This window comes from Chinchilla lanigera, unplaced genomic scaffold (genome assembly GCF_000276665.1).
Source record: "Chinchilla lanigera isolate Chin_1 unplaced genomic scaffold, ChiLan1.0 scaffold00119, whole genome shotgun sequence".
Classification (NCBI taxonomy): Eukaryota; Metazoa; Chordata; class Mammalia; order Rodentia; family Chinchillidae; genus Chinchilla; species Chinchilla lanigera.
The window spans coordinates 2,140,896-2,155,205 of NW_004955520.1; positions in this window are offsets into that span (position 1 = coordinate 2,140,896).

Consider the following 14,310-nt stretch of genomic DNA (forward strand, 5'->3'; position numbering starts at 1 on the left):
TGACCTGCACTGCGGACACCCTTGACCTGCACTATGGACACCCTGACCTGCACTGCGGTCCTCCTGACCTGCACTATGGACACCCTGACCAGCACCATGGACACCCTGACCTGTGCTGCAGACACCAGGACTGCGGGGCTCCGCTGGCCCTGCCCCTTCACCATGGCTCTTTCTGTGGCTGCCCAGCAAGCCAGCCCCCAGCGCAGGCCCTTTTCTGCGTGTTGATAGCTTGATTGCTTCTCTTGTGACCACAGTGATAAATATTCATGCTGGAGCACTTAGAAAATAGCTAGCGACACTCCTAGGCACACACGTGCACACAGACCTATGCGCACACATCATCTCTTGCTCTGTCACTTGAAGATAATGACAGTTGCAAACACTGTGATCTGTATTCATCTGATTTCTGTGTATAAATATGTGTGTGTGAGTTACTTTTTATAAAACCAATTCCAGGTGATCTGTGCCTGTGCCTCTGTCCTTTGTTTCTGAGTAGGTAAAAGCAGAGAGAGCCACAATGCCACAGCCCAGGTAGCATTCCCGACAGCTCTGGTCTGTGTCTGAGTCAGATGTGGCAGGTTGGGCAGGGCGCCCCAACTGTGAGAGACAGATGCTGACAGACTGAGTGAATCCAGCACTTGACGGTAGCCTCTGTCTGCCTCGAAGTGCCCAGGAGATAAGACGGAATTGGTAGCACACAAAATCCCAGGCAGCCTCTGGCAGCGAGACCCGGCCTGTCTTTATCACCAGGACTGCTTCCAGGGAAGTCTGTGGAGAGGTCCCTGCAGGGCAGGGTCATTTCGGAACGGGACAGGGTGAGGGTGCTAAGTGAGCCTTGCAGGCTGTGCGTCGGCCGCCGTGGGGAGGTTGCTTTCGTGGCCCAGAGGCTCCCTTGAACTTGGCTCTCGGGCTTTGTGCTGTGCTATGCACTCTCTGTCTGCAGCTGGTGCCAGGCACAGCAGGGAAAGCAGTAGCCGAGCGTGGTCCTGGGTGGGAGGCCGGCAGGGCAGCGCGTGTTTTCCGGGGACAGGAGGGGTCTGCCTGGAAAACTAGCTGTAAAATTTAAGCTGCTTCTTCTTCTTCTTCTTCTTCTTCTTCTTCTTCTTCTTCTTCTTCTTCTTCTTCTTCTTCTTCTTCTTCTTCTTCTTCTTCTTCTTCTTAAATTATTGATTTAAAGCCAAAGAGAAAATAAACAACAGCAGTACATCAGCAAGCAGTACAATTTGGTTGTCATCTAAACTGTGCTCTTTGCAGACGCTTCAGTTTTATTAACATGTATTCATTAGTTACCGAGTCATTTATGTAAAGTATCATTAAGTTACATTGTAACCTAAGGATCACATTTCAAAACTGTTAGGTAAGCATACAACTACTGCACAGCTAGGCTTTTCCGCCCACTTTGCACTGTATTTATTGTCTTATATTTCAGTTTTGTTTTCTTGTTTAATAGCACGATTATAGATATGCAAGAGACTCAATGGAAGCAGATTTCCACGGTGTCTCTTTCCAAGCCATTGTTAGTGTGTATATTCATTTATTTTTACAGTACTGGGAATTAAACTCAGGACCTTCACTCTGAGCTACATCCCGGCCTTCTTCTGTATTTTTCATTTTGGACAGGATCTTGCTAAATCACTAGGTCTTACAGGCTGGGCTTGAACTTCAGGTACCCCTCCTGCCTCAGCCTCCCAGAGTGCTGGGATCACAGGTATATACCACCACATCTGGGTTGTTAGGATATTGTCATTCATGATTGCTCTTGGGCTCGGCGTCCCCAACCCTCAGAGCCAACTCCTGCTCCTTCTCTGATCCCAACCATTGCCCTTGCCTGCCTGGCCTCCACCCTGTCACCCACGTGCCAGCCTTGTGGGCACCGGCTGTGGCTCCGCCTCCTCACTTGGACTGTGTCCTCCTGGATCGCCGTGTAACTCGTTCTTCATAACACCTGTCTACTCAGTGTCCCTCCCTGGGGACCTGTCCCTGACCGTGCCACCTGCCCCCAAGCAGCCTGCCTTCTCACCAGCGCCCGATCCTGCCCATTGGTCCATAGCACCTCGTGCCCACCATGCAACTCACAGAAATGTACAAAACCCTATTTATGGTCGTCCTCTGTTGCCCACTGCAGCTGAATATTGAGGTCGGGCCTGTGTCTTCTTCTGCATGACTGTAACTCCAGGGCCAGGACACATATCCGTTCCATGTGGGAGCTCTGCAGATGCCCGGGCTGGGGACATCAGGCCTCGGAGGCCTCTCTGGTGCCATCCAGCAGCAGCTGTGAGCCTCATGCTCCAGGGGCAGCAAGGCTCTGGCGTTTTCTGGCTTCACTGCAGGGGGCTCCCAGCATGACCTGGGGGGACTGGGGTGGGGGCCTGGGGTGGGGGACTGCAGCAGGTCCTCCTGTCATTCTGGTGTTAAACCCACAGCAGAGCACCAAGCAGCAGAGTGCAAGAGGAAGAGAGGGCAGAGAAAGTGATCAGCGGCCAGGTAGACGACTGGCCAGTCACCCCAAGGCTCCCTTGAATTGCTGCCAATGTCCTGCTCGTATATATCCTGGGTGGTGCATGTTTCCAGGGATCTCGGTATTGACCGAGAGTTTACATTTTCTCCTCTTTTCTTTCTTGGTTCTTGTGTAGTTTGTGTAAATAAGGCAGTCTCACAGTGTAAATGTCCTTTTTATGTTTTTCAAAGCCCTTCTTTATCCTTTTTTAAAAATCCTCACCTGGAAGTTCTCACCACCCTGGTTTTACAGATGAGGACGTCGGACTCTGAGTGCTTAGACCCACTGGCCCACGGCAGAAGGGTGTGCAGGGTGACAACACGCCCGACGGGGGGCGGTGTGTGCAGCATAAGGCCCCCCATTCTGCTCACTGCCCATGCACAGGTCCCCACAGGAAGTCGCTTCCCTGACTCTCACGCTGCTCAGCTCTGAAATGAAGGTGTGGGCAGGGGCCCCATGCCCTCGGGGGTGCCAACAGCTCCTCAGGTCCCGCCCAGCGCACTGGTGCTGTCTTGGCAACCTGGTGTTAGAACCGGGGCAGCCACGTCCGGGGGCCTCAGGGGCCTTGCTCTGCCACCCGGGCTGTGTGCAGCCTGTGGCCCTGGTGCTCTCCTCTGAGAGGCATCCCAGTTTGGCTCCGGAGGCCCCTCCCACCTGACTTTGCTTGTCTGAGAGGCAACTGCATGCCCTGAAGTCACTTAAACCTCACTTCCTCTCAGTCCAGTGACGAACAAACACAGTCCAGGGACGAACAAATACAGTCCGGGGGAAATGAAGAAGATGGGAATTACCAGGTGTCGGCAAAGGTCTGGAGCAGTCAGGACGCCCACCATCGCCTCTGGGATGGCCGGTGTTCCAGCTTTTAAAGCCCGTGGAGTGGTATTTACCAAGACACACACACCTGAACACGCATGCACACCCCCCCCCCCACACCCACGGCCCCATCAACTCCACTTTAACGTACCGGTGTGCGTGATATAACGGTGTCTGGCTTCCCTGCATGCCATGGTGAAGACATTAAGAACATGCGATGCCTCATGCCCCAAACACAAACGTCTCCAGCTCCTACCTGCAGCGCAAGGTCTGAGTACATTCGGTGCGGTGTGCAGCTGAACCCAGCGGAGAGGGAGACCCTGTGGGCTTGGCGAATGTGAGGGCTCTCGGGCACATAACCTTGTAGGGAGCAAGCCCAGCACAGACGCGGCTATGACATGTATGACCAGCCAAGTCGGCCTGTGCCGTACTGGAAAATCATAGCTGAGTCACCCCGCACTGAGCTTGTAGCCTGGGCCTCTGGGCTGCTTGGAGCTTCCCGTTTCTTCACCTGTGCAGGTGACTGGGCCGTGATATCACAGTGAAACGTTAGGGAATGTTTGCCCTACTGAATCAGAGCTTTCCGTTGCTCCTGGTGGAAGACTGCTCCCCATGGTGGCCGGGCCTGCTGGGTGCCTGCACTTTCCATGGAGGACAGAAGTGCTGTCCCCAGGAGTCTTACCACCTGGCTTGGAGTGGGTGGTGGGCCTTAAGGGCCTGGGGAGTGAAGGCCAGTGCTGCTCCCAGGCCCCACCCCACGAGTGACTCCAGGTCCTCTCTGGAGGAATCTGCCCACAGCCAGTGGAGCATTTGGAGTGGCTGAAATTGGAAAGTAATTATACATGCAGGACGAAGCCAGCCGGAACATGGGAGCTCCTTGAAGCATGTGAACAAACTTTAGCTTGTTAACTGATTGCTGGGCAGTGAGGCAGAAATTAGTCAGCCCCTCGAGGGTTAAAAATAAATGCTTCTCTGCTTAGGAGAGAGAGGACCTCCACCTGATCCCAGGTTTTTGTCTTGTTATAGTTTGGGGGATATTTTGTAAGGGGAACAATGTAAAACAGGACACATAGTTTGTAAGGTTATTTATGATAATCACCCAAAGAATCATATACAAGAGAGTGCAGGAAATCTGTCCACACACTAAGACCAAGGAATCTAGCCGCGGGCCTGAATCTCATGGAAATGACCTGCATGAGTCCAGCTGCAGATCTAGATCTTATAACAGTGCCTCCCACGAGTCCAGCTGGAGGCCCAGAGCCCATAACAGTATCTCATGCAGCCCAGTTTCACGAATCTGCACTGTGAAGGCCCAAAGGTCAGTGGTGGAATCTAGGAAGTCTGTGCCAGTGGGATGAAGGATCTGTGTTAGCAGGCTGAGGGATCTGCACTGGAGCCAGGAAGTGACATGCAAAGAACCAGAGCTCCCCTGAAAAGTACCAGCCATCCTCAGCAACAGTGAGGTCCTGAGCTCAGTGGTGAAGACAGCCAAGTTCCCATCAGGAAAACCAAAGCAGCAAGCTTCTCCAGGAGACCAGCAGTGCACCATCTTCCCCTTCGGAGCCAGGAAGTGATGCTCAGAGTGAGGACCAGAGCTCCCTCAAAGTGAACCAAAGCCATTCTCAGTGCCAATAAGGCCCTGAGCTCCTTGGAAGATGAAAACAGCCAAGTTCATCAGGAAAGCCAGCATGACGAGCTTCTCCAAAACAACCAACAACTTACAGCTTCCACCAGGTCCCAACAGCGTTTTCTCAGCTCCCAACAGCCTAACTTCTACCCCAGGTCTGCCTCTTATGCTGCTGGCAACAGTCCTCAGGTGGGCCTCCCACACGGAGCACCACGCTTACTCAGTTCAGCTGGGGTTTATAAGCTGACCACCAGTTGTCAGTCCACTATACGTCTCTTGTCTATTTTTCCCTCATTCTTGCTGCCGTTCCTTCCCAGGTTACAGCAAGAACCCAGCAGATCCTTACAGTGGAGGCTGCCCGCTTTGTCCCCACCTTCCCCCTCTGCTGGTCTCTGGTACTCACTGCAGAGAGGTGAAAACCTGGCTGGTCTTCCAGCAGAGTCTGCGTCCGGCTGTGTGTCTCGGCCTTCCCCACCTCCCCGGACCCCCTCCCTGAGCATCTTCCCAGCAGGCCACAGGGAGAATCCTTGCTTCAGGCTTTGCACGTGGGGTGGGGGCCTTGAACAGCCTTGGGCAGGGAGCCTGGGCTGAGCACCTTGGTGGCCCTGGGCCTGAGACCCTCTGCCCTGAGAATGCTCCCCATCCATGTGACCACAGGTCACTTGTCAGTGCCTGGGCCTCTGTGTCCCCAGGCTGGCTTCTCACAGGGCCACATCTGTGGGCACAGTGGGTACCAGACACTGATGGACTCCAGGAGAAGACCCCACCCTTCACTTGGGCTATGGGCAGAGAAAAGTCCCTGACTCCATGGTAACAACTGTGTCACCCCCTTGGGGATTCTCCGGAAAGGCTTTCCTTTCTAGGAGGTGCAGAGGCCCCCACGGCCCCTCCATGCTGGTGCCCCGGCCCAGAGCCGTTTTTTGAGCGACTACGTATCTGATACTCATTAAATCTTGATACCACATTTAAGACTCCCCACCAGCACCCTGCGGTGCTGAGATACCTGCAGGGCGGGTACGTGGTCACCAGCAAGGGCGCTGCCCTGCACTGCTGTGGCACCCACTTGTCTTGGCCACCTCAGGGTCCTTGTTCGGCCATCTTCCTGCAACCCAGGAGAGCTTGAGGTCATCACAGGGTCTATGGCTCAAAAAAGTTAGTATGCTCCATGTGAGGCTTTTCTTCTGTCTCTTCTGTATTTTTTTCTTTTTCTTCAGTACTGGGATTGAACCCAGAGCATTTGTACAGAACTAATCTCCAGTCCTTTTTTTAAAAAAAAATTTATGTCGAGACAGGGTCTCATTAAGTCACTGAATTTCTCAGGCTGGTGTCAAACTCATGATCCTCCTGCCTCAGCCTCCCAGAGTGCCGGGATTTTTAGGCATGCACCACTGTGTTGGGCTGCTGTGACAGCACACCCAAGAATGCAGGCTGCTGTCTGTCCCGGGCCCAAGCCAGGCCTGTGGGGGCTCTGACTGGCTGTAGAGGGCCCTGAGGACCCCACGGCCGAGTCCCAGCCTGCTGAGCAGGTGCTCCTTGCCTGCTCCACGAGCCATGAGCCCAGGACCACCGCCGCTCGGACAGCTGCCTTTGCTTACCATGGCTCCCCAGCAGCAGGACGTGGTTGGCACAACACCCTGGCCAGGGTCAGGCCGCATCCGGGGTCCCGCTGGTCCGGCTGCGCAGAGGGGAGCGGGAGAGCTGCGGCCCTCTTCAGTGCTTGAGGAAAGGGTGCCGGGAGACGCACGGCCACTGTGGAGTCAGAGCCAGGCCCCTGCACAGAGCCACTGGCCAGTACCCAGCCCTCCCGGCTCCTATGCCAACTGGTCGCCCACTTGGTGACTAAGCGGCAATGGCCACCTGCTTGCTGCTGGTTTCTGTCTTTCTCCAAAAATCAAAAAAAAAAAAAAAACAAAATAATTTTGTCCCAAAGGCTCCTAAGGGTTTGCTTTATTGAGAAACCTGATGAATACAGTTCAGTGTAGTCCACCTGGGATTTGAAGCCAGCTCTGGAATGGTACCAGTGGGGCCACAGGGAAGAACACCACACCTGCCTCACAGCCGGCACTGGGGGCCGCCCCTCCAGCTGTGCACCGCTGGCCTAGCCTCTTCTCTGCACACACGTGTGCAACCTTTTCAGAGGCGTGTTGACAGGCTCAAAAATAAAGCCGGTCCTGTCAAGATGGTCATGGATGGATGAAAGGTAACCAGGCTGGCCATATGGGCCGGGATTAGGGAGGATCAGCTGTCCAGCCTGGTGCGTGGGGCCAGGACGGCCACCTCCTGGGCCAGGGCCCTGGCTGCAGGGCTGCCACCATGGCCGACCCGGTGTTCTCAGACTCTCAGCTGCCCGGAGCACAGGCCTGCAGGCTGGTTGCCCACAGTCAGGGGCAGAGCTTGGGGCTGGAGCAGTGGGAAAAGCAGGGGAAAACCTGACCAGAGCAAGCACCCCCAGGAGGTGCTGCTGGGGAGAGATGCTCAGGGATCCTGGGGTCTACATGAGCTGCTGGTACTCAGACCCTGGAGGGGGCCACATCCCCTCCTTGCTTCGCATTTTCCTATTTCATCTGCTTTTTCCTCACACTGGTGTGTAAAGCAATTGTTCTTTCACTGAAAGAGGTAGACTGACTGCGTTGCACAAGTATGTCAAAACACAGCCAGGCGTGGTGGCGCACACCCATAATCCCCGCAGTAGGGAGGCGGAGGCAGGAGGATTGCTGTGAGTTCAAGGCCAGCCTGGGCTATATAGTAGACCCTGTTTAAAAAACAAGTACCTCAAAACCTTTCTGGAAAAATAAGTAAAACAGAAGGTCCCTAGTACTGAGAGTGGGTATAGATTCTGAAGAGAAATGACAGTGTGTCCCGATGTTGAGTCACTTACACAGAACACTTCTTTTAATCTCATTTTATTTATTTCTTTTTGTCCTTTTGAGACAGGGTCTTACCATGTATCCAGGCTGGCCTTGAACTAGCAGTGATCCTCTTACCTCAGCTTCCCAAGTGCTGGGATTACAGGTGTGCACCACCACGCCTCGCTGGTAATCTCATTTTAAAACCACGTGGACTCTTCATGAGCCTGGTGCCCTCTAAGCCCAGCTAGGCCTTGGCATCCCTTCTGCCTGTGCCCGGCCCACCCCACCTGGGTCCTCCTGGCTGCTTCTGGGACAGCAGTGGATCCCACGGGTGACAGAAGAGCCCAGGGCCTTCAGGGCCCCTGTCTTGCAGACGTGCTTTCCCATCAGTAGCCTGCGCTGTCAGATCAGCAGCCTGGCACTGAGGGCCACCAGATGTCCAGAACTGCCTGGTGACCTTGAGAACTGATGAAGCCAGAGTCGCCGGAAAGGAGGAACAGAAAAGACCCCACAGGGAGGAGAAAGCTGAGGAACTCCACACTGTCATGATGGAAGTTTCCATCCCAAGCCCCTGAGGGCGGGGTAGAAGGGTGGAGAGGACACACTGGAAAGCTGAGTGACTAGAAGATGAGTTGGAGGAAGTCAGAAGACCTTCCTTCCCCCAAATACCCTGTGATTCCCTCAAAGGAGGCCACCAGACAGCCCTTAAATGTCCTGTGCATGCCTCTTTTTGCTGATCACTTGCTCTTCTGGAATTTTATTTCCCACAGTATCACCAGTCAGCATTTCTTAAACATTTGAGAGACAGCATACCAGAAGTGTACATCTCACACCAGCATCCCACCACCTTACAGAGCAGGAGCTCTCATGAGCTTCACCTTACAGCTGATGTGTACAAGCTAGGGTAACATGCCCCAGTTACCATGGTGATGAGAGGCAGAGCCACTGGATGCTGCGTCCTTAACCCCTCAGTAGAGAGAGCACCTCTGTCCTGAGAACCCTTCCCTGGACCAGCTTGAGTTCATGACACTTTCATCCCCACCATGAAGCCTTCCTTGCTAGTGCCAGGGTGCAGGCAGAGACTTCAGTTCCAGGGTGGTGCTCCCCACTGTCCTGGGCTGAGCCCTTCTTGTCCCTGTGTGGCTGTCAGGCCCAACCCTACCTGCTGTGCTGTGCAGCCCTCCTTCAACCATCACAGGTGCTCAGGTCCCTCCCAGCTGGGTCAGTGCAGGGCAGCGCGTCTCAGACAGAGTGTGATCATTGGGAAGTGTCTGTGTTATACCGAGATGAGTTCACTCTCTCCACTCTGCATGCTTCCAGGGAGGACCCAGACTCAGGAAGGACGACTCACCAGAAGTCACAGAGCCAGAGGGGCAGGGGAGGAGCTACTGTCCATCCATCAGGGGCTAACACTCTTCTTCCACCTGTACACCCCTGTGATAGGCCAGCTGCAGGAGCGGGCAGGGTGGGTTACTATGGGGGGCGGGGCATATCTCCTGAGCCCCTTCCTGGGACCCATGCTTCTGTCTGATATGACTTACACCACATTGGGGGCATCCAAGATTAGGTGCCAGAAACAATGCCAGCACAGAAGCTAGTGCAGCCCTACAATCCCGCAGGAAATTTAGCCCTTGCTCCCCAAGCTAGTGTCGAGTACACGAAACATCAGATGTAATTACAGCACATGGGCGTCTGTATCGCACTGCGCAATTAAAGCCAGCTTCTGCTATTCCTGGGAATTGTATTTTTAGTTTAAGCTAGGGTGCAACGACATCTCTAAAAATAACAGCATGAAAGGTGAGGCTCAGTGTAGGGGGCCAAGTTCACCCCAGGGCTGAGGCAATAAAACGTCACTCATGGTCCGTTTAAGGCCTCTCAGGTCTGGGCCAACTTTTCGACTTGAACAGAACTTTGGTTCATCCTATTTGGACCCAACTCAGTTTACAGCTGCACGGTGGTGGTCCGAGGTCCAGGAACTCAGGAAGAGGCCATGAGAGAGTTTACAGCTGCCTAAGCACTCTGGGGCTGGCTTCTCTCAGAGGGCTCGGGTTACAGTTAGGCACGACCACCCCATAGCTGGCTGAGGCCCCTGCCTGCCAGGAGATGGCTCTTTTCAGAGCCCCGCTTCCCTTTGCCTCCCACGCTAATAATCGGTCAGCTGTGGGAGGGCTGGACATGCCTGTAACCTCAGACTCAGCACCCAGCACCCAACAGTGTGCAGACACTGAGATACAAATCCCGGAGCAATTGTGAGCATAGTCAGGGTTTCCTAAATCAGGGCTCTGGAAGCGTGTAGTTTTCCTGGACAGAAATCAAGTCTTAAGTCTCCTGCTTGCCCCTCGTAAGCACACATGGAGCACACATGTGTGTGCCCAGAGCCAGGCTCCTGCTCCCAACTCAGGCAGCCCTGACATCCACGGCAGATGGTGGTCATCAAGTTTCTTATCTCATCCTCGATGTTCTAAAGTATCTCCTGTCCTTGGAGCTGTGCTAATGAGGCTGAGGTTACCAGCTACTTTTGCTGATGAGCACTGGACTTCAGCCACTTTCGTGGTCATAGATGTTGCTGGCCTGCCTGTTTATCTGCTTATTTATACTCCACCTCCACCAAGAGCAGATCTGGGGTGAGGTCATCCACTTCTCCATCCACTGGCTCACAACTGTCTTGCTTAGACTGTAAGCAAGGTCCAGCACAGGCCTGTCCACCACTTCAACTAACCCCAGTTCTACGAGTCTCAGCCCAAGGCAAGACCAAGAGCAAGTTCTGTGGCTTGACCAGGACAGAACATCCAAGCACAGAGACTGCCTTGCTCAGAGCAGACTCAAGCTTGTTAAAACTTTTGCATACCTTGAGTAAATACAAGAAATTGTCATTTTTTTCTGTGCTAAGCTGGTTAGCTAGTGTCTCCTGGGCTGAGGGCACCAAAAGTGGATCTGTAAATGGATAGTTGTTGTTAGTAACTAGACTGGACTAGGGGCCAGGCCTTCCCTTGCCTGCTCTGCCTTGACTTCAGAGCAGCCAGTGATTTTAGAAGGTTAAGTCCAACTCCACTGCTTTTTGCAGTTGATCTCCAAACCTAGGTTGGAGATCTGACTTACTAAACACCACCAGGCACTCAGTTCCTTCAAGAGCCAAGTCAACCATTAGTGGACTTTACCTTCCTTTCCTCCAGATAAGGCCTGCACTATAGAGGCATTCCAAGAGCTTCTCTCAGTCCCCTTTGATTGTTCTGCTCTGCCACCCCCCACACCACACTCTAAGCCTGTGCTGTCCTCATGCTCTCTCCACAGCCTTTCACTGAACCATGATCAGGAGACAACCAGGCAGAGGGACTCAGTGGGGCATGATGACTGGTGAGAACTACCTCCACAGCTGCCTCTGAATTTACAAGTCCTGACACCCAGGAAGGGATTCAAGGCAGCCACAGGCCATAGGAAATCTTGTGCTGTGTCCTATGCAGCTCCTGAAGTTCCTGGGGGGAAGGGCGGTGGGAAGATGGAAAAATAAAGGTAAGAGTCAGAATACAGAAAGCTGAGGTCAGGTGGATCCCGCTCTCCTGATGGGAGGAAAGGAACTGCTCAATCACCAAAGCACATTTATTTATACATTTGGCAGATTGATATCACATGACTCTCCTCTGCCTAGCAACCTGTTTGCCTGGCAGCCTTGGGGCACCTCATGTTCTTGGAGCTGGAGCAGCTTGCTCATGTGGTTCGCCTCAGGTGCTCTTTCTTCTCTGGACTGGCCTTGCTCCAGCCCCAATTGTGTGATCAATCTCCAGCTTCAGCAGCTCCGCACATCTCCCCCTTTTCTGTTTTGTCGTTGCAAGCAGTGGATGGTCAGTTGAAGTTGGAGGAGCTGTGTTTGGAGGACTCTGCAGAAGACTTTCTCATTCTCTAAATCCTTTTATTCTGAATGAACTCATTCATTTAGGCTAAAGATTTCCAGTCCAAGGATTTTAAGTCCCTGCATTCAGCACTTGATCCTTATACAGCCCATTAATCCATAACAGTAGTCAGTTACTCATATAGCTAGAAACTCTCAGCAGGTGTTAGTGATTTAAGTTTCTTTAACAGCTAACATATTACTATAGCACTGTTTTATAACTTTTGTAGTTATACCTTTCCACAGGATGTTCAAGACCAAATTAAAGTAAGACTTGTGGGGCTGGGGATTTAGCTCAGCGGCAAAAAGCACCTGCCTGGCAAGTGCAAGGTCATGAGTTCAGTTCCCGGTACCGGAGAAAAACAAAAAAAAAAAAAAAAAAAAAAAAAAAAAAAAAAAAGTAAGACTTGTATTAAATACAATTAATTTCTTGTTATCTATCAAGGTCAGTTAAGTCTCCTTAGAATTTATCTTGGAGCCAAGTAGAGCACCTCTTAGTTCTCCGGTCAGCGTCAGCCATCTGGATGAGTCATGGCCATTGCTTGACTAAATTGCTTTCTCTGAAACCTTGGGAGAGTTTTCTCTGCTGGTGACTCTCCTTAGGTGCATTGCTGATCACTTTCCTCTGTGGTCCCGCAATTTCCTTGGTCAGAAGACTAGGGACTCACTGAGTTATAGGACGTCAAAACAGAGGTTCTCTTGTGTTCTGGATCCTCACTGACCTTGGAGGGCTGGGGCAAAAATATTGACTGTCCTCCTAGCCCATCTCTACCTTTTATTGGGAGCAGTGATCTTAATACCACACAAAATAGAACCATTATTTCCTACCAACCATAGATGTTTTAGCCTGTAGAATTATAATAATTCTATAATTATTATTATAGAATTATAAATCCCTGTAGAATTATATATTTTACACAAAAAATTAGGAATCAAAAGCCATATATAATATGATAGCATGACAGTCATGAAGACATTTTGTAATACACCTGAATTTCCATTTTGACATAAAATAGCCCTCCTAGTCAATCATTCTTACCTAGTTTATAAGAAGCTTTTACTTAACTTGTTGACCTTTTATGGGATGTACATCTCATAAGTTTTTGTTAAAGGCAGAGGTCTGAATCTGTAAAGAGAAGTCTATTACCATAAACAATCCCTATTTTACATTTTGGAAGACTTGTACATCTGGAGACATGAATACATTTAACACACCATGAGGTTAATAACAATCAATTGTATTAGCCATATGACAAACCTTTGTATCAGAGTATCTCTAAATCAGAAACTTTTGTCTAGAAAACTTAAATCTTTTGACAATGAACAATGTAAACATATCATGATAATGTATTTTAATAACATTTATTGGGATGTCTCCCACAAGGCTATGGAGATCATTGGAATTTCCTATTAATAAACAAGAACTGGACAAATATCTCTAGGTACCTGCTTTCTTATTCATCAATTGTAGTCCTGTCCAATAATTTCTCCCCACCCTAAGGGATTTTTATTTAACTTAAAATTTTTAATGACCTATGAGAAAACCAAATTTGATATCATTTTGACCAGCTGGCAACCCAGGTGGAAGCATGCTTTTTAAATCTATAAGGCAAATAAAATTTTTAACAAATGGCCCAAAAATGTAAAAAAAGGAAAAGAGAAAAAATTGTTGAGCTCAAATAAAAAACAGCTCATAACTAATTGGATAAACAGACAAACAAACAATTGCACAGCTTAACAGATTGGACAGACAAACATCTTACAAAATCCAAGTACACTTAAATATATTTTTGACCAAATTGAATTTTAATAAGTCTTTTATAATTTTATAAGTTTGTAATTATAGATAGACTAGTCAGAATTACCTATAGGTCAATTATCGGAGATCTATTATAGGAAGAATTTGGAAGGATTAAAATCTTTTGACTATAATTAACATATCATTTTTGTATTTTATTTTGTCTTAAGAATGCCAATAACTTTTGTGTCCCTTTCTTCCATGCAACATTCAGTTTGGTTATCTCTGCACACTCTTTTTCACCTTCTCAGACCTTTGATTCCTCTTTTTGGTTACCATCTCCTGGGAATCCTGGGTCAATTCCTTTAATTGGCCCCAGGTCAGATCTAACCCCATCTTTATCAGCTGTGGTGTGGTCTCTGAGGCATCACTGTCATAGGACATTAACTTTTTGAGAGGTGGGATTAACTCCTTCTGTAGATCTGGGTCCATGATACAGCCAGACAGCATGCTTTGGCACCTAGATAGGCTGTTTAGCCTTCTCTGGAAAGACACAAGCACATCCTTGATCCCAAATTAGCACTGGGCTGGGTCACTTCCATTATCCAGTATAAAGATCTTTCCAAAGGACCCTTCCTAACTTCTTTTCCTTGACCTGATTTAATTTTCTTTCTGCTGTTGTAGTCCCATCCCTAGTAATATTTAAAACATTAATAGTATATACTGCCGAGTGAAGTCTATTATGAGTTGTGAGCTTTGTAGGGAAGGATTCCTCCTTTTGTTTTGCAGTTGAATTTTGAGTGTATGGTGAGCATGCTCAACAATTTCTTGACCTTGAGGGTTATAAGGAATTCCTGTGGTAAGGGAAATACGAAAAGTTTTACAAAACATTTGGAAGGC